The 23,358-nt window shown below is 37.1% G+C and overlaps 1 long non-coding RNA gene across 1 annotated transcript; it reads left to right on the forward strand.

Annotated features, from left to right (window-relative positions):
• The first annotated feature begins 1,701 nt into the window (after positions 1 to 1,701).
• Positions 1,702 to 19,216, forward strand: LOC115415229 (uncharacterized). The gene is made up of 3 exons (XR_003934780.1): positions 1,702 to 1,714; positions 16,148 to 16,155; positions 18,766 to 19,216. It is a non-coding gene; the product is annotated as an uncharacterized LOC115415229 (long non-coding RNA).
• The last annotated feature ends 4,142 nt before the right edge of the window (positions 19,217 to 23,358 follow it).

The raw sequence follows: 23,358 nt of genomic DNA on the forward strand, positions 1-23,358 counted from the left end.
TTATCCGATTTCTGGAATAATCAGATTATACAAGCAACCATGTAAACAGTATAATGTGATATGATTTCTCAGATAACAAAAGTAATCTGATTATGAGAAATCTGATTAATACACGTAGATTTTACCCCAATACTCTGTGTCTTTGTGCATGTATGCCTGTGATTATTTCATACTTAGTCCACGCATGTGTGAAACTGTGTTTCCGCCGATCCCATGAGAATGCGCTGTATGAAACACAAGCATTCATTCATTAATTCATTCATTATCTGAACCCGCTTTATCCTCACGAGGGTCACGGGGGATGCTTGGAACCTATCCCAGCTACTTAAGGGCGAAGGCGGGGTACACCCTGGACATGAAACACGAGCACGTAGGGCAAATGTTAATTTAACATTTGCCGTACATGCTACATTGGTGAAGTCCCTTGGTAACGGTAGTCTTGTGTGAACAGGGCTGCAGACACAATTTTCCTCAAGTCTTATACTTTGCTGTCAAAGGTACACGAAACCTCAGTTTCAACAGGCCAGCCAAGGTCAATTATGCCAGTATAGAAGCAGTAAAAGTGGAAAGACAGTGATTTCAGTAAAATGAAAAAAAAAAAAAAATCACAAAAATAATAGGATTTGCTAATTATTCAAGGCACATGAACCTACCTCAAATACCAAATACTACATTTGTGTTCAAATTCACATCCTATGTGACAGGGGTATGTTTTCCAGTGAGGAGATGGTCCCTTTGCTGCTTAAAGCTGTAAGTCATTGTCTCACTGATCCTTTTGTAAGCATGCCAGGTTGAGCCTCCTTTGTTTCCATCACTGTCAGCACTGTGCACATACTGAGTGTTTGGACATGTCCATGTGTCTTAAACACCTGACTCTGAACATTGATTTCTTACCCATTAGTGACACTCGTCCTCTGTGTCTAAATTTATCACTTGGTAGTTAGTGTTAGTCTTTTGCCATCAGCTTGGTGTGTTGTTTAGTTTATAATGTTACAAGTTGTTCTGTGTTAGCATCATCTCACATAAAATAAAATAGTATTACATTCAGGAAAAAGGAGCAAAACCCATATGGAACCAAGTCAGTGGAAGAAATCGAATCCCATGTGAGTCAAAAATAGTGGTAAGACCATTTTAATCCATCCTCATTTCCATCTTCACAGACTGTTTCTCTAAATATGCAAAACCTATTTTTGTGATCTGCTCCTTGTATTTTTTCTTAGCAGGAAGTAGTCCAGTTCAGCCCATGTATTAACATCTGGATACACATCCAGTCTCAAGAGGCTGCACCTGGCATTAGAATCCATCTCCAAATGCATCTTGAGTGATCTTTTGGGATTGTATCTGACTTCCCCGCTTCATATGCAAATAAACAGACTCACCTAGAGCCAAAAACGTAACATAAGCTTTCATTTCAAGTTGATGATATTGGCTTTGTAATGTTTGTTTGCAAATTCAATTCACTGTCCTGTTTGACGGTTTGCTTCTAATGTGGAGCGTTGTCCAATCTATTACCCAAATACACTGTAAATGTTCTGTTTACCTTATTACTTATCTTGTATGAAATGCACTTTCACCTTTTACAGGTCACTCATAGAAATACTCTGAAATTCTAAATTTCAATTATAATGTGTTATTGAAGGACAGAAAAAGACTACTATTTTCGTGAAATTGTTCAAAATATCTTATTGTCATGTAGAAAATCATGGTCAATGAAGTTACCATATTTGGTTCCTTGCCCGTAAGTGGCAAAAAAAAAAAAAAAAGAAAAAAAAAAGAAAAAATTCCAAGAAGTATATACAGCTATGGAAAAAAGTGAGACCACTGCAAAATTATCACTTTCTTTTATAGGTATGTGTTTGAGTAAAATGAACATTTTTATTTTATTCTGGAAATGAAATGAAAATTCTGGAAATCCATATGTTTGGACCGTGTGTTTTTAATGGCACAAAGTATATTTTAGAACATTAGAACATCTCTTTTAGAACATTACAACAACATAAGTGTTGATATAGATACCTATCAACATACAGGTTATCACTTTGAACATCATTACTTACATTAGTACCATTACTTCATGGTACCTAAAAAAGCAGTTACACTCACCGTTCATGCAGAGGTGGACCTTGCAGACCCTGTAGACCACATTTGACCTGAAATTGTTGACTCACTGTCCTCACTGTAATCATTGCTGTCACTGTTTTGTAATGTGTGCAGAAATGACCAAAAATAGTCACTTGAGTCACTAGATTATATAGAAATTCATGTACATATTTTAAGAAAAAAAAAGTTCCTCCAACACACAAAACTCACCTAATAAATTTTCATGGGGGTTTTTGTGACATCTTGAAAACACTTCAATAGTCATTGTTGGTGCGCTCAATTTCAGTTACATAGGCAATGTTATCTGTGTATTCAGGCTTTCAGTCCATCCCAGGAGGCATTTCTGTCTTGACTGCTACATACATCTCAAACCACCTCCGAATGACTCCTGAGTGTCTTCTGACAGTTTACACATCTTGTATTAGAGCTGTTCACATGAATTCCATTTGTTGGGACAGATGTTCATGCTGGGGCTGAACAGGTTCACAGTTGGGGTTAAACAACCAGCTTTGTTTCCCACAGAACAGTTGATTTTTCATGTGATCTACTTTTCAGAGGAAACATACAGATCATGTCATTAAATAATTAAAAGTGTTGTCTGAACCATTATATTTCTCAAGTTTTTGCGTAAAATTGCCTGAGTACCACTGTGGTTACAATATATTACAGGGAGCGTCACATTACTGGTTGTTAGCATTGACACTGCTACGCTAGCAAGTTTATTCAAGTTTAAAAGTTCAGGTTCAAAACGTTCAAAGTGTTTGTTCAGTGTCTGTCCACACTAAGATTTTTGGTTAATCTGTAGAGGAACCTCTGGAGTTTATTTAATGTGTTGATTTACTGCTGGTGAAGAAACAATGACTAAAGACAGTGAAGAAGGATTGTATTTATTAATGTGAGCTGCTGGTCCAGCTTCTGAACATTGTTTACTTTTACTGAAGTGGTGGTGAAAAATACAACGTTATTGTCCTTGCTTATTTCACTATGAACCAAACTTCAACAGTTTGTCTCCAAATTTGGCTCATGTGTGGGAATTACAGTTAAAGCCAGAAAATTAAAAATTATGTCAATTAGAAGATTAACTGAGGAAACACTCAAGAAGAGGATGAAAGTAAGACTTGCAAAGTAGGAGGGGAAGAATTTATATTTTGGAATTCATCAAACAAACATTCAGCATTTCAGATCTAGTCATTTGCTGACATTAGCTAATTCTATTTCTAAGCTAACTCTCAACAGCCTCTGATTGTCATGTTCGTCTCATTTTTATTTGAACAGGTTTGTAACAACTGATTTCTGTTGAATAAAATATTTCTTTCCTCACAAGTCAGTTGTAAATAGGAATTTCACTAACAAGGCTGTCAAATGACAGTTATTCACAAATGTTTAATGAAGTTTACTGTTTTGCCAGTTTTAGCTCACCTATCACCATTCATAGTTACCAGCTCTGCCTTTTTGTCCAAATATGGTTAGTTGTGGCACTAAAACAAAAAGACGCTAAAATGTTAGCTTGAGATGTCCAAAGTGAAGTCCCACAAGGCTATGACCTAGTGGGTCTGTGTTTTTTTTCTCTACAGTGCGCAGGTCCCCACTTCCTCAACTGCAATACTCTACGAAGTTCAGCTACCATTAGCTTAGAGATGGAGAGAAATATTGCGCAGGGAAGCTGGCTTTTCATTAATGTTAGATAACGCAGTTTCTAAGCTGACTGTCTTTTCTGCTTACTCTGTAGAGGTTTGTGCTCCTTTTCAGTAGTATAATTTTACAACACTAGCTACTACTGGCTTAGAGATAGAATTAGCTTCAACAAATGACCAGATCTCAGCATACCACAGACTCAAACATAAACCCCACATGAACACATACATTTCAGATGGGGCAGACAATAAAGGTCCATGATAGGGAAGACTCTTCTACTACATTTGACTTCTCCATCTTCTCAACTGAATGCCAGTTTGATGAAAAAGAATAACATTTATGAGACAATTAGTATAGTTGAGCACTTTTGAACGGGCAGGTACATGGAATAGACGTAATACATCAGTTTCACTTCAAATTTAACACTTAGAAGTGGAGTTTTTATTTTGTTCTGTACTAGTAACAGTAATAACTGTACTTTATTTCTGGACCATCTGAAATCACTTTTTCCATTTCATTGTTGTCACTGAAGTATGTGCTGATCGATATATTGTTCATAAAAATATTGTTCTGTCTGTTTTGGGGGGGGGGGGGGGGGCATGTTTGTACAAAGCTGATGTCAGTGTGGAGAAGAAAGGAAACTGGCTGACTTTTCTAGAAAGCACAGTGGCAAGTCAGTGAGAACTAACACAGCTTGTTTATGCACACAGAGAACTATTAAAACACAGGTTTGGTGTTGGTCATGTCTCAGTTCATATGTCAGATCTCTGAGCTGAGCACTATTCGACCTGCCCTGTAGTTAGATAAAGGATGTTGTTGCTAGACATACGGACTCTCAGGTATTGATTGTTAGTGTTTGGTCTCTACATGGTTTGTTGGTCTATGAATGTTATGTTTGCCAAAAATGTGTTGCACAAAACTTATATATTTTTTTAATATATATTTGTTAATAAATGTTCTGTAATTTTTGTTGTACACAGTTCTGACTTTGTACATCACTTCTGTTCCAGTCGTCTGTATTGCATATTCATGTACACACATATAGTTATTATATAATGCTATTACTCATTTTGACTGTTTTAACTGTTCAAATGAAAAAGCATACTGTTACTCTGCCATACAAACACAGAATAAACTGTTCACTTCATTTATGTGTGCTGTTGGTGTTCATGCAAACCTGAAAGTAGACACAGTATGTTCACAAATTGGAATGAAAGCTGGAGTAGATAGAATTAACCCATAAAGACCCAGTGATACTTTTGTGGCAGTTCCCAAATTAAATTTTCTCTGTATTTAACCTTTCTTAAGAGATTTATCACCATGGATTGTAGTATTATCATCCTTATTTTGTGTTTTTTCAGTGTAAATCATGTATTTTTCTATGTTTAATTTACTGATCATGTAGATGTTAATAGAAGCTCTGATTAAAGTTGAGGGTTATATCAGAAACAGAAAACCAAGTACAGTGACTTTTTCAGCAAAGATATCAATAACTGAACATAAGGATAAGTGTCTCCATGCACTGTCATTATTCCAGCTCGATGTGTTTTTACTGGTGAATCAATGTTGTAGAAGATGACGGTGTTACCATGGTAACTTTTTTTTTTTCTTTGTGGGGTTTGTTGTGTGTATGCTCAGTGTTGTTTTGCTTTTGGAACCTCAATTTCCCGAGGGCTCTGCCCAAAGGATCAATAAAGTTCTGTCTAGTCTAATCTCTAGTCTAATCTAACTATGAAGCCTCTGAATGTCCAAATGTGTCATATCTGATGATCATGAAAAGGTGACAAACTGCATTTTACACCAATTATTTACATGTATTGATAGGATTAGTGGATCAACAGGTATTAAACATTTTAGATCAGTAGATGATTTTGGTCATCTGTGACTGTTAGGGTCTTTATGGGTTAAAGAAAACATAGGAGTATGTATTCAAGGATTCAAGGATTTTTATTGTCATTTTCACTGTGCACTTACATACGCAAGAGAATAAGATTTAGTTCCTCAGTCTGCGACTATAGTGCAGTAGCATTGTCAAATAAATAAATAAATAAATATCATATCATATAAAATAGATTAAAAGCATCATAAGAAAAATAAAAAACAGATCAAACCAGTCCATTCCACCATAGTGCATTCAGGCTCTTAATTTGACAGGTGACTAACTGTCAAGGGTGAGTGTGGATGTGGATGTGCAGATGGGGGACAGTCCATTACTAAGTCTTACAGCCTGTGGAAAGAAGCTGTTCAGCCTCCTGGTAGTTTTGCAGCTGATGCTGATCTAACTAAGGTCTCCCTTAAACCCTCTTTTAATGCAATGAGACATTAGTAGGCATGCATATCAAAGGGCCAGTAGGGTGTCTGTGGATCTGACAGCCCCTGCTATTCGACATCTGAGGTGGTGGAAGGGCAGAGGGGGGCTCTCTGACCGACCCCCCCAATCTCTCTCTCACTGTGGTTCTCCCCGAGGGTTCTCTTTTCCCACTGGGTTTTGGAGTTTTTCCTTGCCGAGAAGGAGGATCTAAGGGTGGGGGATGCCCAGGACATTAATCCATTTCCTTCATCTACTGTTTATTTGACTGTTGTTTGTTTTCGTATCCAACTAATTCTATAAAACCCTGTGAGGCAACCTTGTTGTGATAAAGGGCGCTACAAATAAAATTGAATTGGAGCTTATCCTTCACTTCGAAGTTCTCCTCCTCCCCTCTCCCCTCTCCAGTGAGCCCCACCTACACCCAAACCCAAACCCAAACCATACTCCCTAGAACTCTATCTGTCATATTTTTGGACCATATAATCTCAAGGTACCTGACAAATTTAGGTCAAGGTCTTAAAAGGGTTATTAGTTGGAGATCTGCCTTGAACAGTCAGGGTGATGGTAAAGAGGAGAAAGAAAAGCAGGGTGCAAGCACAGGTCTCGAAAGTCTTAAAAAGTATGGAATTTTGAAAAGCTGTTTTCCAGACCTTGAAAAGTCTGGAATTATATTTGAAAGTCTTATAGTATAGAAACAAGTTTCTGTCATAGTTGACACATAACAGGTACAATCTCAACCAAAAAAGAAGGTATGCAAGTAAAAAAGTGAAAGGGGGGAAAAAATAGCAGTTTTGAAAAAGTCTGGAAAAAGTCCAGAATTTTATTTGGATAAAGAGCAAACACCCTGGTAAAAAAAAAAAAAAAAAAAAAAAAGCATAGAAGAAGAGCAACAAATACTACATACGCTGGATGGCACAGGAAAGCACTGGGCAGGTTCAGGTTGGAATCCAGAAACAAAGCAGAATGGGGAAGAAAAGAGAAAAGGAGAAAGTATAAGAAAAGAGAGACAAAGTTAGTTGTGCATAATGGTGATAACTGCAAATGCATTTAAAACAAAGGGAAAGAATGGAGGATTGGAAGTTGTAATATAATGAAAAGTGAAATCTATTAAATGCCAGTTGGTTTGTGTTAAATGAAATTCAGAATAGACTGGAGGAAAGTTGTTATCTATGGAATGAAAGTGGGAATATAATGATGGCCTGTCCACACAACCTTCATTTTATAAAATATCAATGTCCAGAAAACAAAAATGACTCCAAACTGGACTAAATGCTAAGACTAAATCAGGCATGTCCAAAGTCCGGCCCGGGGGCCAATCACGGCCCGCGGTCAGATTTTATACGGCCCACAGCTTGGGTTTTATAATGTATTATTTATGGCCCGCTTGGACTGTTGAACAGAGTACATGAATCATAAAAGGTTCAAAATGCACTTTCTCCTTTCACCTCATGGTGGCAGCACCACTCTAACTCTATCTGGCTCTGTGACCTTGCCGTGAACCATTTTCGCTAATTTCTAACCATGGCGCCTGTAAATTACAAAAAGGAAAGTTGACAGTGAGGGCCGCCGCTTCCAGGAGAGATGGGAATTACAATTTTTTTTCACTGAAAATCGAGGCGATTGTGTTTGCCTAATTTCTCAAGAGATTGTTGCCTTGTTTAAGGAATTCAATGTAAAGACACACTAGCAGACAAAACATGCTAACGCATATGACAAACTACAAGGGAGTGAGCGCTCCGAAAAAGTGAAGCAAATTCAAGCTGCTTTAAACTCACAACAGTGACTCTTCATGTGAACCTGGGAGTTCAATGAATTCACCACCAAGGCAGGCTACCAAGTTGCCAGGTTAGTTGCCTATAATTGCTGATGTTATGTACTTGTAGATGGGACACAAATATTACTTTCTGAATGATTTTGTGAAAGACAAGAGTAAGAGTCATATATTTTCATCTTAAACGTTAACAGACTTTACATTACTGAGTAATATATGAGTAATGATTACTCATATGTCATGTTTAAAATTAATGTGGGGTTAAGATTTTTATCAACTTCTTGGAAGTTTAAGATACTCCACACAGTTTGTTCTATGTTATCTGACTCCAGATGTGAAAGGAAGACAGAATTGTTTTTTTTTTTTTTTTAATTTTTTTCACACCTGAGTGGCGTAGATTTGGTTACATTGCCATTTTAAAAAATTATATTGTGACAATGAAAATAAAATTATTGTAGAACAGCACATTTATATGTAATTTTTACTGTTTAAAAAACGTCCGAAGGGACCACTGGCCCCTGGCAATCTCCACATTATCAGATCTGGCCCTCTTTAAAAAAAGTTTGGACACCCCTGGACTAAATGGACTAAATGTTAATGTTGTGCAAATTGTGGACACGCTGGATAATAGTGGACGTGCCAGACAGAGGTGTTAATCCATCACGAAGGTGTCATGAAGGCTATAAACTTAAACTGTTGAGACCCAGGATAGTCCAAGGTTGCATTTGTTGCATGAAAACAAATAGTCTTGAACGAGCATGACCAAACATTTTAGTCAAATACATTTGAATTTTTTTTTAACTAATATCCTCTGCAGTGGGCAGTTTTCTTTTGCTTTTTTAAATAAAGCTGTCAAAATCTTGTCCCTGAAAGTGGACAAAAAAAACTTACCAAGTTTTGGTTGGGGTCATTACCCCGCCCTCCGAAGGGGAGGCAAGGGGTATTGTTTTGGTTCGGTTTGTTTCTTTGTTTGTTGTTTACACTTTAGCAGCAAAACTTTTGTTTGACTTCATACCAAATTGGGTTTATAAATCGCCAGTGACCCAGAATAGATGCAATTACATTTTGGGAAAAGTAGGTCAAAGTTCAAATTTTTAATGAATTTTTAAAATCTTTTATTTTTCCCCATTTGCTTATAATGGATAACATTTGTCTATGCTGTCCATGTCTATGTTGATATCAGCACAAGCATAGACATGATGACATCAGCTGGATCAATGACAAAATAAGTTACAATACATGCGAGGGGCGGGGTTTGTTGTGCCTGGCACCACTTGTTGAAGTGTCTTCTGTAAATAGTGTGGATTTGTCTATAACACTGGTTCGGCCATTCTCCCAACATTATCCATGCTGACCTTGATCCACTCCAGGTCATACACTTTGGCTTGTGACCCCATTTTAACATTACAAATTTCTGGTGACCCCAGACATTCAAAATGGGGACATTTTTTCGTTTTTGATCATGTAATAGTTTGCTATACTATGTTGCAAATAAATGTTAATTTTAGACAACATTTAGTCTACATAATGTATATTATTTTGGACGAAGGCAGAAAAGGCAGGCTGAGATTACTGCACAAAATGAGAATTTTATTTTCCTTGGTCAGGATATGTACAGTCAGTCCAGCTTATATTTACAAGGCTGTCAATTAATACTGAACAAACAATCACTCAAACTATGAATTATAAAAGAGCTGCAGCATCTTAAACCTGCCACAATAAACATTTGAAAGATATACGTACTTTTTTATCAATTACTTGAAATTTCAGGCAACCCCATGCGGGGTTTCAACCCCAAGGTTGAAAAACATTGCCGTAGTCTGACAAATACACTGGTAGAGTCAAGGAGCCGGTGAGGAGCGAGCAGCAGGCGAGTCAGGGACAGGCAAGGAGTTTGTGGCTGGATGAGCTGACTGATGACAGGAGCACTGAGGCTGGAGACGTGGTCAGGGACGTGGTCAATATACAGAATGAAAACCAGAATCTATGGACTGGAGTTTTAACATGTGCAGTGAAAGTTATGGAATTCATACACTAATACAGTGTTTTTCAACCTTAGGGTTGGGACCCCATGTGGGGTCTCCTGTAATTCAAATGGAGTCACCTGAAATTTCTAGTAACTGATTATATATATATGTATATATATATATATATAAATTTATATTTATATATTTATATATATACACACACACACATATACACTGAACAAAAATATAAATGCCCCACTTTTGTTTTTGCTCCCATTTTTCATGAGCTGAACTCAAAGATCTAAAACTTTTTCTATGTACACAAAAGGCCTATTTCTCTCAAATATTGTTCATAAATTTGTCTAAATCTGTGTTAGTGAGCACTTCTCCTTTGTCCTTTGCTGAGATAATCCATCCACCTCACAGGTGTGGCATATCAAGATGCTGATTAGACAGCAGGATTATTGCACAGGTGTGACTTAGGCTGGCCGCAATAAAAGGCCACTCTAAAATGTGCACTTTTACTGTATTGAGTGGTCCAGGGGGGTCAGAAAACCAGTCAGTATTTGGTGTGACCACCATTTTCCTCGCACAGTCTTCTTCATGAATTCTCTGAAACAGCTTTGGAGATGGCTTATGGTAGAGAAATGAACATTCAATTCACAGGCAAAAGCTCTGGTGGAGATTCCTGAAGTCAGCATGCCAATTGCATATTCCCTCAAAACTTGTGACATCTGTGGTATTGTGCTGTGTGATAAAACTGCACATTTTAGAGTGGCCTTTTATTGTGGCCAGCCTAAGGCACACCTGTGCAAAAATCATGCTGTCTAATCAGCATCTTGATATGCCACACCTGTGAGGTGGATGGATTATCTCAGCAAAGAAGAAGTGTTCACTAACACAAATTTAGACAGATTTGTGAACAATATTTGAGAGAAATAAACCTTGTGTGTACACAGAAAAAGTTTTAGATCTTTGAGTTCAGCTCATGAAAAATGGGAGCAAAAACAAAAGTGGGGCATTTATATTTTTGTTCAGTGTATATATGTGGTGACTCTCAAACTCCGAAGCTGAAACTGAAGCACTGTGGTTATCTTTCAAATGTTCGTTGTGGCTGGTTTAAGATGCTGCAGCTCTTTCATAATTCATAGTTTGAGTTATTGTTTATTCAGTATTAATTGGCAGTCTTGTAAATTCAAGCTGGACTGACTGTACATATCCTGACCAAGGAAAATAAAATTCTCACTTTGTGCAGTAATCTCAGCCTGCCTTTTCTGCCTCCGTCCAAATAATATACATTATACAGCCTAAATGCTGTCTGAAATTAATGTTTATTTGCAACATAGTAAAGCAAATTATTACATGATCAAAAACAAATTAATTTTAGCAAAAAATTGGCTCCATTTTGAATACCTTTGGTCACCAGAAATTTGTAATGTTAAAATGGGGTCATGAGCCAGAAAAGGTTGGAAACCACTGCACTAACACTTGAATCACTCTGACCATCAATGGTAGCGATTAGTCCTACCTATAGTCCATGGGCAAAAACCAGATATTTGGGATATTGGTACCACCAAGGGGGCAAGTTCTAGTGATGCATTTTGAAATGGCCTGTATCTATAGATAATATTTTGCTATGATAGCCATTCCAGAGTAGTAGCTTAGTCCTAGCTATCAGCCATTGAATAAACCCACTGTGAGGGACAAAATCAGAGGTCATAAAACGTCATTTGAATGTATGGAATGTTAATACCAACACAGATTCGCCACATTCATGGCCAGTTCTTTGTTATTATGTGTCTTTGTTATTAAGATCTGAGTTACATATAAACCAAAATAAACAGTTTAGACAGTAGATATGTGCATACTGCAGCATTACACATATAGTAGTCTCGATGAATAGTCTCTCCTCTAAGCTAAGTTTAATTAAGGTTAAGTGAAATAAGGTGGTAAAGTGAATGTGAAAGAAAGTCCTTAAGGTAAGAAGAAAATGTAAAATGTATATAATAGTTTAGCAGTTTCATTATGAGCATAATTAACCCATAAAGACCCAAATATACGCATGTGACCAAAAGCATCTACTGATCTAAACTGTTTAATACTGATTGATCCATTAATTCTATCAATACATGTAAATAATTGGTGTAAAATACAGTTCTTCATTTTTTCATGGTCATCAGATATGACCATATTTGGACGTTCAGAGGCTCCGTAGTTACCATGGAAACACCTTCATCTTCTACAACATTGATTCTCCAGTAAAGCCCATGGAGCTGGATCAATGACAGTGGATGGACACACTGGGTTTATGTTTAGTTAATGACAGATTTGACAGAAAAAGAAACTATTTCTCAAGTTCCATGATGACTAAAGTACATGATTCATAAAATAGGGAGATAAATATTTATTATTAATAACATTTTCTGGAGAGGGGGTGGGATTAAATAAGTTGCACTTCTTCCCACCCCTTTTTGGAGATGTAAATGAAACTATTGTGCTGTTCTTCTGTCTAAGATTGTTATAATTGTTGATATTTGTATTATTATTTATGTTTTGCTTGTTGCATATATGTTAAATTTCATTGCATGTTCGTAATAAAACACTAAATCAAATCAAAATGAATGAAGACTCTGGGGCGAAAAGTACCGAGGTCACATTTTTGGACAATTCAAGTTGAGCATATAAACATGATGTATTTGTTTAGCTAAGTCCACCCTCTAAATATTTTTTAACAGACTTTTTTTTTGTGATATCAGTACTTTTAGCACCAGGGTCTTCAAATACAGGAAAATACCTGATTTTCACAGAAAAAAAATGCAAATCACAGAGGATAAAATCCTAATAAATGGTGATAAAACACTTAAGAAAGGTTAAATAGAGAGAGAATTTTATTCGGGAACTGAGACAAAAGTAGTATCAGGAATTTAAGGCGTGCCTGCTTGGGTGCTGTGCCACTCATCCCTGAGTCCATTTTCAGTTCGGCCATCCAGACCTGCAAAGACACCAAAATACCTCATGTGTTCTTTTCTTGTCTGTTTGCACCAGGATTGGCTCTATAACATGTGCTTTTATGTATGAAAGGAAATGGTATATTCGTTTTCTGCTCTGTAGTTGTGTCATTATTAAACTGCTGTCTTTGTTGTGATCACTCCAGAACTCCAGAACTTGCATTTGCTTTCATTTGCTCTGTATGAAAACAGAATTTATCATCATTTCACTTATTTCAATCTTAACTATGTCTTGACTAAGTCTCAAATAAACATTGATATTTACTTGCCTCGGATGCGGTGCTCGAATGGAATGAAAACACGTGTACTATTTTCTGAAAGAAACAATCAATTGTAACATCTTCCTATAAAATCTGAAAAGTAGAAGCATAATGTAATGTCACAACCTTATCTTGGACCAATTCCACTAGCATTTTTACAGGAAAAGGTGGAATAATTCAGAAATACCACCATACGCCATTAAACGTAATGATACATTTTTTGGAAAAAAAGAGGTACCATATAATCATGACTAAGCTACTCATTTGGAAAGGCTCTCATGGTTTAATACACATATATATGTCCTACTAACAAAATGGCGCCACAAAGGTTTTACCCCCTTTGGTGGTACCACTACCTGGCCTGGCCCATGGACTAATACTTAATCTTCCAGACCTGACTCAAGAACCAAATAGGAACTGATCCAGAGCAAAAAACGAATCTCCATTCCCGACCCAGATCCTCCTGTCGGAGCTTTATGTCATAAAAGTACAGGGCCTAGCAGCTGTAGGTTACATGACTCCGCTACATACTTCGACCCATTACTCATGTATCGAGCTCAACAAATGGACGGAATCAAATGTAGTGATGGGAACTCATACTGATTGTACATGTCTCTTGTGTTCTTTATCACTGCTCTTGCTGATTCTTGATCAGTTTTAAGTGTGGAAAAAAGTGTAGAAAACACAAAAATGAATCCCCTGAACATTATAAGTAGCCCATTTTTGTCATGACATGTGTTTTATGTCTATGCTTTGTAATGAGTGAGTGTGACAAATCTTGGCATTGACAAAAGTGTGTCAAAAGCTTGGAGGCACCTAAATTCACAGCCCTCCTCATTTAATTGATAACATTATTTAAAAATGTGATGGTGGCACCTGCAGCTACACAACTACAGCATGCTGCTAACCCTCACAGACTATTATATCTTTATTTTCTTGACTTTTTAAACACAAAAATTATGATACCTGGGTCATGATTTAGTACATTTAGTTTTGTCAGTTGAAGATACATTGTAAGCGTACACATTTAATTAGCTTTTGTTTTGACTATTCAATATTAAATTTTCTTCAATCCAACATTATCAAACTTTATGTTAACTTAATTTATGTTATGTCCATTGTTGGTTCCACATAACTGGTGCTAAGGGTTCCATTTTGCCACTATCCCTGGGTGTTAGAAAAAGGCAGGCCTAACTATGCATTTGCCAATACAGGAGGAACCACTAATGAGGCTGTATAAAAACCACCAGAGGACAGAGGGATTCAGGGATATGTAGTTTAGATTTACTTCTGTTGTTTTATACTGCTTAATCCTTTAACCCTTGATGTGTCGATGGTGAGCGTTCTGAATTTATGATTTATAATAAATATTCATAAAAATTCAACCGTTCGCTCAATAGGAAAAATTTCAAAATGTGCTGATAGAATAGGCTGTGTGTTTTTGCGTGGACATCTGAGCATGCTCAGTTCACCACCCACTGCCTGTGAAATGGGGGGCAAAACACAGAGCAGTGAGCGAGGCCGACTCACTATAAAAATAGATGGTTTGGGCTTTTTTTTTTGTTTTTACACCATTTTCTTTGTGTTTTTTTGTTTCTACTGTTGTTTGCAGTGTTGTGATTTTCATTTACTTCTTTTTACTGTATTTTTAGAGTTTGACTAGAGTTGTAGCTGCTTTTTGGAGTTGAACCAGGTGCCAAAAAGCAGCTGGACTGATTTATAAAAAAGAGCCCCAAAACAAAAAGTACTCATCCAAAATTCAAATACTTGTTGTTCTTCAGTGTGTTCCAGTTCGTGAGGAACCCATTTGCTGATTTTTATGTCAATATCTGTGTCACTAGGAGGGATCCCAGACAAAGAAAAAAAAGGATGAAGAGTGTATAATATTTGTGGAGTAATAATAGGACAGGGGTCAGGACTGAATAAAAAAGATTAAGTGATGGCCAGAGAGGAGGGACTGTGGTTTTCATTCATTCATTCATCTTCTGAATATTATTCTCAAGAGGGTCAAAGGGACAGTGGATCTAAGATTTAACTTTTTAAAGTTTTATACAGTTTGCACGTTCTTTAATATTAAATGGATTAAAAAACATGACTGCAATAACTTACAATATTATTAATTTCTTAATTGCTATACAGCTATAATGGTGTTAAGAGGCTGAATAATTCACAATTAATTTCATACCCTACAGTCAAAAAGGAGAAAAATTAATCAGTCAGAATGAAATGTTATGAATACTAAACATAAATAAACCAGACTTTGCTATAATTTTTATTTTTGCAAGTGAGACTTTCAATTCATCAGGTTTCCAGTATTGAATTGGAAGTTTGGCCATAAGCAAAACTGTGGTTGAGACATGTGCAGCATTAACTTCTGTACTACAAGAGGAGCACCATTTATACGTTAAAGGTGCAGACAGATACGGACAGAGCATTCTGTTCATCTGTTTTGTAGGAGCTTGCAGATGCATACCCAGATGAATGAAACAGAGCAGTACCACCGGGACCAATGGAGGCAGTGTTGAGATTTCAACAGAATAATTTACATAAATAGCGGCTTTCAAAGAGTGACTATGTGAGTTAGTGAAAAACTACCAACATATTTATGACAACTACCCTTCAGAATATTAATATTAGTATCCACATTAGTAAAACCTCATCCATCATCGCAATGTTTGTCATTATTTACTTTCTTCTTCTCAAGAAACTTTACTCTTTCTTGTGGTATTCAGCCAGTATGGTAATTAAGAGCAGTGCCCTCTGGTTGAATGATTGAGAAACGCTCATTCAAACATACAGGATGCATGGAAGTATGACGGCAGTGACACATGACAATATTAGAAACGGACATGCCTATTTGCGTACATAAGTGAGCCTTAAAAGTAATTTTTTTTTTGAAAAGGGTCGTACAGGATGAAATCATGTCAAATTCAAACTGAAAACTGCACAGTGTGTGCAATGTCCCATCGTCATTGGGCCTTAAGTGGCCACATCTCAAACAGTAGCCACTCCCCCTGAGGGGAGTGGGGAAAAGGGACACAGGGTGAATAGTGGTGAACAGACTAAGTAAACTAAATATTGTAGATTATTAGTAGTGAAACAGGTGATGCACTTGCACGGCTACTACTTCTACTACTACTACTATTACTACTACTACTTCCTACTTCTGAGAGCGAAGTGTTCTGTTAGGATGATACGGCATGAGAGGTTCTTTGATAGGGCTGCACGATTAATCGATTTTAAATTGAAATCGGATTTTTGAATTAGGACAATTTTTAAAAAAGGGAAATTGTCAAATCGATTTAAACTCTCTCATGCCTCCCGGCTGCGCGCACCTCTGGGCCACGCGCCTGCGGGCTCCCATAGGCTCTTCTTCCTATCTGTGACAGCGGGCTTTCACAGAAGTCTGTGTAATGACCACAGACGTTAAATCTCTTAATAATCCTGCAGTACTTATAGCAATAAAAGCCGCGGCTTCACGCATGGATCCTGCAATATAGATTTATGGGGATCACTTATCTTACGTTGTCCTGGATCCACACTGTACTGTCGTCTTTTGATCTGGGTCCAGGTTGCGGGGTCAGCAGCCTCAGCAGAGGAGCCCAGATAGCCCTCTGCCCAGACACATCCGCCAGCTCCGGGGATATAATCCCTCCAGCATGTCCTGGGTCGGTCTCTTCCACACACGGACCCCCCAGTTTAAATAGAACCCATGGGGACACTCATATTACGTGGTCCACACACGTCCACCGGAAAAAAGATATATTATCAACCTTTTGATTATTTTTGCCAAATTTCACAGTCATTGTTCCAAATTTGCACATCAATGTCCAAACATCAAAGTCCTTTTTTCTAATTATGTGGACAATTTGAGGAACAGCATAAATTCTAAAGCAAATAAAACAAAAAAAAAACAAAAACATGTCAAGTGTATAATCTTATTTAATATGTATAATTTCTATTCATACCTCAAGCAATTTTTATTTTTATGATATATATTTTTATTTTTTTCCTAATGTTTTTACTTACATGTATTTCTATATATTTGTAATGTAAAATTTTCTGTGAATTCTGAAACTTTCTACCCTTGTTTGATGTATACTATTATGTATATATACTGTTCAATGTTCATTGTTCAAAAAAACAAAACAAAACAAAACAAAAAAACTTACTGTAGTATCACTTCTGTGGGCCCAGATACCCCAAAAAGGAAAAAACAAGAAAAAAAAAACATTTTTTTTTTTTAAATTAATAATTAATTTAGGTCTCTTACTTGCCAAATTTTTCATTCACAAATGTAAGTTCTGTAACACAAAACCAAACATTATTTATTTTTTGAAAGATGTTTAACTTTATTCAAAGCTGTTAGATAAATCTGGAAACAAAAAGGCTATAAACCATCAGTATTTGCTCTGATTTGGACATTATATTGTAGTGTATTCCCCCTGGCAAACTTATGCTATTTTCTTGTTGTATACATTGTTTGTATACTCTACTTCATTCAATAAAGATTTAATGAAGAAGAAAAAAAAACCCAAAAAACTTATGTGGGCCCTTCATGTGATATCATCACAGATTTGAGGTAGGGAGCAGTGGCTTGCATTGTGGGCTGCTCACGAAAACGACATGCTGACTTCTGTTGTCTTTTGTAGTTTTACCCAAAAATCAAAATCAAAAATCAAGATTTTAGAGGAAAAAATCTGGATTTTATTTTTTGCCAAAATCATGCAGCCCTACTTTGAGATAAGAAGGGCCCATACCACTAATGGTCTTGTATGTAAAGAAGGAGGATTTTAAACTTAATTCTAAACTCAGAAGCCAGTGAAGGGCTTGTAGCTCAGGGGTGATGTGCTCTCTTCTATTAGTTTCTATTAATAGTCTTGCCGCTGAGTTTTGAACCAGTTGAAAGCTTTTTAGAGAACTTTTAGGATACACTGCAAGTAGGGAGTTACAATAATCTAGTTTAGATGTAATAAATACATGGATCAATTCTTCAGCATCATTTTTGGACAGAATGTTTCTAATTTTGGCTATATTTTATGCAGGTGGAAGAAAGCAAATGCCATGCAGCATTTAACTTGGATTCTGGAAATGCACAAGTGCCAGCTAATCAAGGCTTCCATCAGAAGTGTTACAGTGCTATTCACAAATAAGGCCCATATAGCAAGAGCAGTAAAATAACAGACAGTCCAACACATTGAAGGTTTGTCTCAAATGCATATTTTTCATTCTAATTTTCAGAGAGAAATCTGACAAATGTTTGTACAGGTGGGCTTTCTGTGTAACACACTTATGCCGCGTTTCAAGCCAGTACGACATAGTGGAAATGCGGCATTAGGAGTAACCTAAAACTTTATGGGTTTAGACCCTTCACTCACATGCTGCCAATCATAAAATGTTGGGGGCCAGCAGCCTGGTGAGCACAGCAAGCTATCTAATCTGTGAAATAATCTAGAAGTCAGATTGAGGCAACTACTGTCGCTGAGTATTGTAATAAGGTAACTATGACAAGGTACAAGTGCCTAGAATAGGGCAGGTACACACAACATTGCAATATTTTTTGAACTTTATTCAGATACACTGTACTATAGCAGAGCAATGTATAAGAGCAATATTTGACAAACTGTCTTGAAAGACATCTACACCATGAGAATGGAAATCTGTCTGTGTAATTAAACATTAAGGAGTTAATCTGCATCTCAACAAAAACCAGGGGTGATTGCAAAAAAAAAAATCTCAAGCCTGAAAATTTTTCTTCAGGTTAGGTCATGAGGAATGGGTCATTGGTGGGCCTGCATCCAGCAATTCACAGGTCTGAATAGGACCAAATTAAGCAATCATAGGCCCCTGAGCAATAAGGTCTTGTGGCCTCTCAACCACACAACTGACACTGAATACACATAATGCAAAGGGGTGTTCAGGGGGCCCTCCCCTGAGAAAATTTTGAAAATTATAGCCCCTAAAGTGCCTTTTCATGCAATTTCAGATGGAAACTACTTGTTTGAGTAATGCGCAAATACAGTGCAGTTCTGCTAATTAATCCACCACTGGATCTGCATTAGGAAGTATAAACTGAGCTTTCAACGGTGATGTGATAACGCTTGGTTTGGGCTTTCACTTCCTCATAAATAATAGGTCGGGGCCAAAACAGCATAATCTTATTTTTTCATGTAAATCTGGCATGGTATCAGAATCCTAGGACCCCTGAAAAACACAGTGTGTGAACTTTCTCACAGTGATCTTTAATGAAGACATTCCATGCCTCCGTGCCTCATACCTGTATTACTATTACATTATGTAAGGGACTACCAACTGCCAAATGAGCCCCATCCCATCCAAAAAGGAGTAGAGAAAATCTTTCGAAATGTGAAACACTAACAGCAGGTAACCTTATCAAAGCGGTACAGGGCCGTAAAGATGAAAGACTTCTCATTCATTTACGTAGAGAGGCCATGTATAATCAGAGCTGCTACAAACGATACACAAATTACCTGTACAAGAAGATCAGTGCTTCCCCAGAGGCAAACCCTCTTGAGACATTTGTTTCATAAGAAGTCTGAGTGTTTACTCTTTTCTAGGCAAAGACTGCAAAGCTTGCTGTAGAGAGTAGCACATTTCATGGCTATTGTTGTCATCATCGTTAATGCATTTAAGGGAAAGCATGGGCAAGCATGGCAGTCTTTGTAGCCTATAGAAATAACTACAACAATATGCACTTGTTCAAGGTATATGAGGTAATTACAAAGCAAACCATACTGGAACATTGTCTCAGGAATATGAATGCCTCTGCTGACTGTTTATGTTCTGGCTCTGGGATGATGCTCTTTCAACGAACGATGCAATTGTCCAAAACAATTACATGAGATAACAGCATGAATTCTGATTGGATCTCATCCCGACACACTTTTGTATTCTGCTCATAAAGAATTGCATATTATTATTCTTTACAGAGCAAACAGTTGGCTGGGAAGACTTTTCAATTTATTTTAGCAATTTGTTTTTATAAAATCCACTTCAAAGCGAAGCAGTATCAATCAAGTCTTGAATGGAACAAGATAGACTGACTTGGCCCATCACGTACATAGATAATAAAGTGAGTTAACCTTTAACTGTGCTGTAATTTTTTTGGTGGTTATTCAGTGTGTTTCTGTTATCTGGTTATGTGTTTGACTGGACCACTCATTCTGTAACATCTCTGTCTTTTTGTTCTGCTGTTTCTCTTTCTTTCTCTTTTTTCCCCTCACTCTCAGCCACACCTCCTCATTGCTCTTTCTGTCACACCTCCTCATCAGTTCATTCCCCTCACCTGTGAGCACACCTGGGCTCATTAGGTAGAGGGTTTATATTCACCTCTCCCTCCTTTGTTCTTTGCAAGATTGTCTTCTACCTGTGAGAAACTTTCCAGCATTACACCTACCTGATTCTTCGTGTCTGATCTCGTTTGTCCCTGACCCGCTCTGCTACCTGTCGTCTGATCCCTGCCTGTCTCGTCAGCCTGGTTCTGCCTTTTCGTCCGTTTCCCTGGTGCTCGACCTGCCCTTTGTCCCTGACCACGTCTCTCTGCCTGCCGTCTGGTTTCGACCTGTTTCTGCCTCGGACCCTGTCTTCTGTCTCAGCCCCTCTGGACTCTACGGACTCCCCGGTTACTGGACTATCTGCCTGTCCCCGACGCCCCCCTTTGCCTTACCCCTGTCGGATTACTGAGACTGAGTTTGTAACTGTGTCTAAAACTGTAACTGTTATATTGAACTCCTGTTGCTTCAACAAAGCCTCAGTAAAGGTTTTCAAACTCATACCTTTGTGTCGGTCTGCTTCTGGGTTCCGGTTGTATTTGTTACACATTCAGTATATATTGTCCCCTGTGTCTCTGCTAAATTAGTTGAATTTGATTGTTTCTCTTTGTGTTTGATCAATTGATTTCCAATGTTACTTTGTATTGGCCTGCGTTTAGTTCATTAAAAGGATAAAAGGTGAAAGGTTAACTCATGAGTTAACTCCATGACCTCCTTTACGGGATTAGAACCTGATTTAAAAGGAACCGGATTTTGTTTTTTTTTTAATGTGGGCTTAGATCGTTGAGTGACCTCTTGTACTCTGCAAGTAAATGCATAAAAAACTGATACATTCAAAGAGTTTGCTAATAATTTAGCCCTAACCATGATTTTTTTTTTAACCCTAACTATGTTGATGGATTCATAAACTTAAAACCAAACATTAGCTATGATTTCTCACTAAAGCCACTTAAGCTTTTATATGTATTACTGGTGATGTTTACTGTATTCATGCTACTAGTGGTATTTTGTGTCTGAAAATGTTGTGCACGTACATTGTTTTTGAGAGGTTTTGGTGTTTAATATGCTTTTGTTCAGGTATGAGGATGTGTTGGATTTATTTAAAGAAAAAAAGAAAAATTGAAAAAAAAAAAAAAAAATAATATCATAGAGCTATTAGGATGCCTGTACTAAGTCATGACCTCTGATGCTAGGACAAAGCCAAACAACAGAATGATCAAACAAGATTAGATTAATTTCTTTGGGATAAAAAACAATATATGGCACATTTCACACAAACGTCAATGGAAGAGGGTTTTCTTTGTTTGGTTTCCCTGCTGTATGACCCAAAAAACTTTTTTTCAACAAATGCTTCATTCAGACTGATAGGTGTGGTTAAAAAAATGAAACACATGATTTGGTAAACACTACGCAAGCAAGACTGCTCAACCCTGAAGCAGAGACGTCATCGCAATACAAAAGGTCAACAGTTCTTCAAAACATTTACCACAGCCATGGTTTATTGCTGGTGGAATCAATTCACCGAACATTAAATTTGTTGTTTTGGGCTTTTGGAGCTTAAATGGATACTGAGATTCATCTGAGTATCACATGATGGTAAACAGCCAAAAAAAATGTTAACAGTTGAACATAACCAGAAACTAGGGTTGGGTTCAGGTCAGAGCAAATGGAGCATGAGGCCTTAACATGTACTAGCTTCTGTTTAACACAAGGCTGGAACAGAAGGTACAGTACATCAGTGACAATATGGATCAAATGCTCAAACTGACCTCAAATGATCATCAATGATCCAGAAGATGCTATTTTATTGAAAATATCATGTATGATTCATGAATCACAATTATCTTTTGACAGGCTGTCACTATAATAACATGTTGTTTATATCAGTGACTCATGTTCATGGGTATACCATCCTAAGAGCACTCGTAAACACATGGCAAATAACAATTTACATATACATTGTCTCCCAAAAATCCCTGGCAGTTAAATGAAAATGAAGTGATTATATCCATTTTCATTCCCTATCCGTGAGTTCTGCTCAATTTTGCATTAAAGTGCAAATGTAGGTTGAATAAAGCACATATATTTAGATGAACAGGTTATTTTCTTTGCTCCATGATATGTGAATATCTATTTACACCTCTGCTTTATGTGGAGGATGTCACAGTGAAAAAAAATATAGACTCCAAACTCCACTGCTTCATGTTGTCAAATAGCATTACTCCACATGTATTTTTCTCAGAGACTTTGTTTTTAACCCTATCCCTCATTTTGGGTTCCATGGTGGTTGTTTAAACGGTTAAAATTTACAGATGTTGGGATGTAAAATCTGTGGTGGATTTTCATGATGAGGTTTGTTAAACATCATCATCATCATCGTCATAGAACTGTCAGGACAATGGTGTATTTGTATGCTGATAAGAATTTGGCTGGTCTTCACAGGCATAACTATAACCTTACTGAGACTGAGGTCTTTTCACCCAACAGCAATGGATTTTATAATTGTCCTGCGGCTAAACAGGCCAGCCAGAATTATGTGAAGACCAGCTGAATACCACCAGAATAATAAGTTGTATTATTTAGTCATGTTGCAAAAAAAAAAAAAAAAAAACACTGTTGAAATGACAACAGTCTCTGTTTACAGATGATTGCTCCCTTAAATCACATGTATCAGGTTATGAATACACTAAAAAAAAACCGATTTGTCCCTTAAAACATCATCTGAAGATGTACATTCATGTTGCTATCAGTTACGGAGTAGACATGATTTCAACGTCAGCACTGTCAGTTTGATTATCAGACTGAGCACAAACAGGTCTTATCTGAAAAAAGCAATGAACAATAAGTGTAAAGAATAAATTTTACATTTCTTTTTTCAAAAGTGAGGTCCAGACCACCCTTCAAATGTGGCATATTTAGAAAGAGAATAAAATTATACTATCAGTTCTGGATCGTCTTCTGGATTAGGATTAATTCATCTATGTTGACAGATGTCACACAGCATGTGTTTGTGC

Source organism: Sphaeramia orbicularis, chromosome 24, assembly GCF_902148855.1.
Source record: "Sphaeramia orbicularis chromosome 24, fSphaOr1.1, whole genome shotgun sequence".
Taxonomy (NCBI): domain Eukaryota; kingdom Metazoa; phylum Chordata; class Actinopteri; order Kurtiformes; family Apogonidae; genus Sphaeramia; species Sphaeramia orbicularis.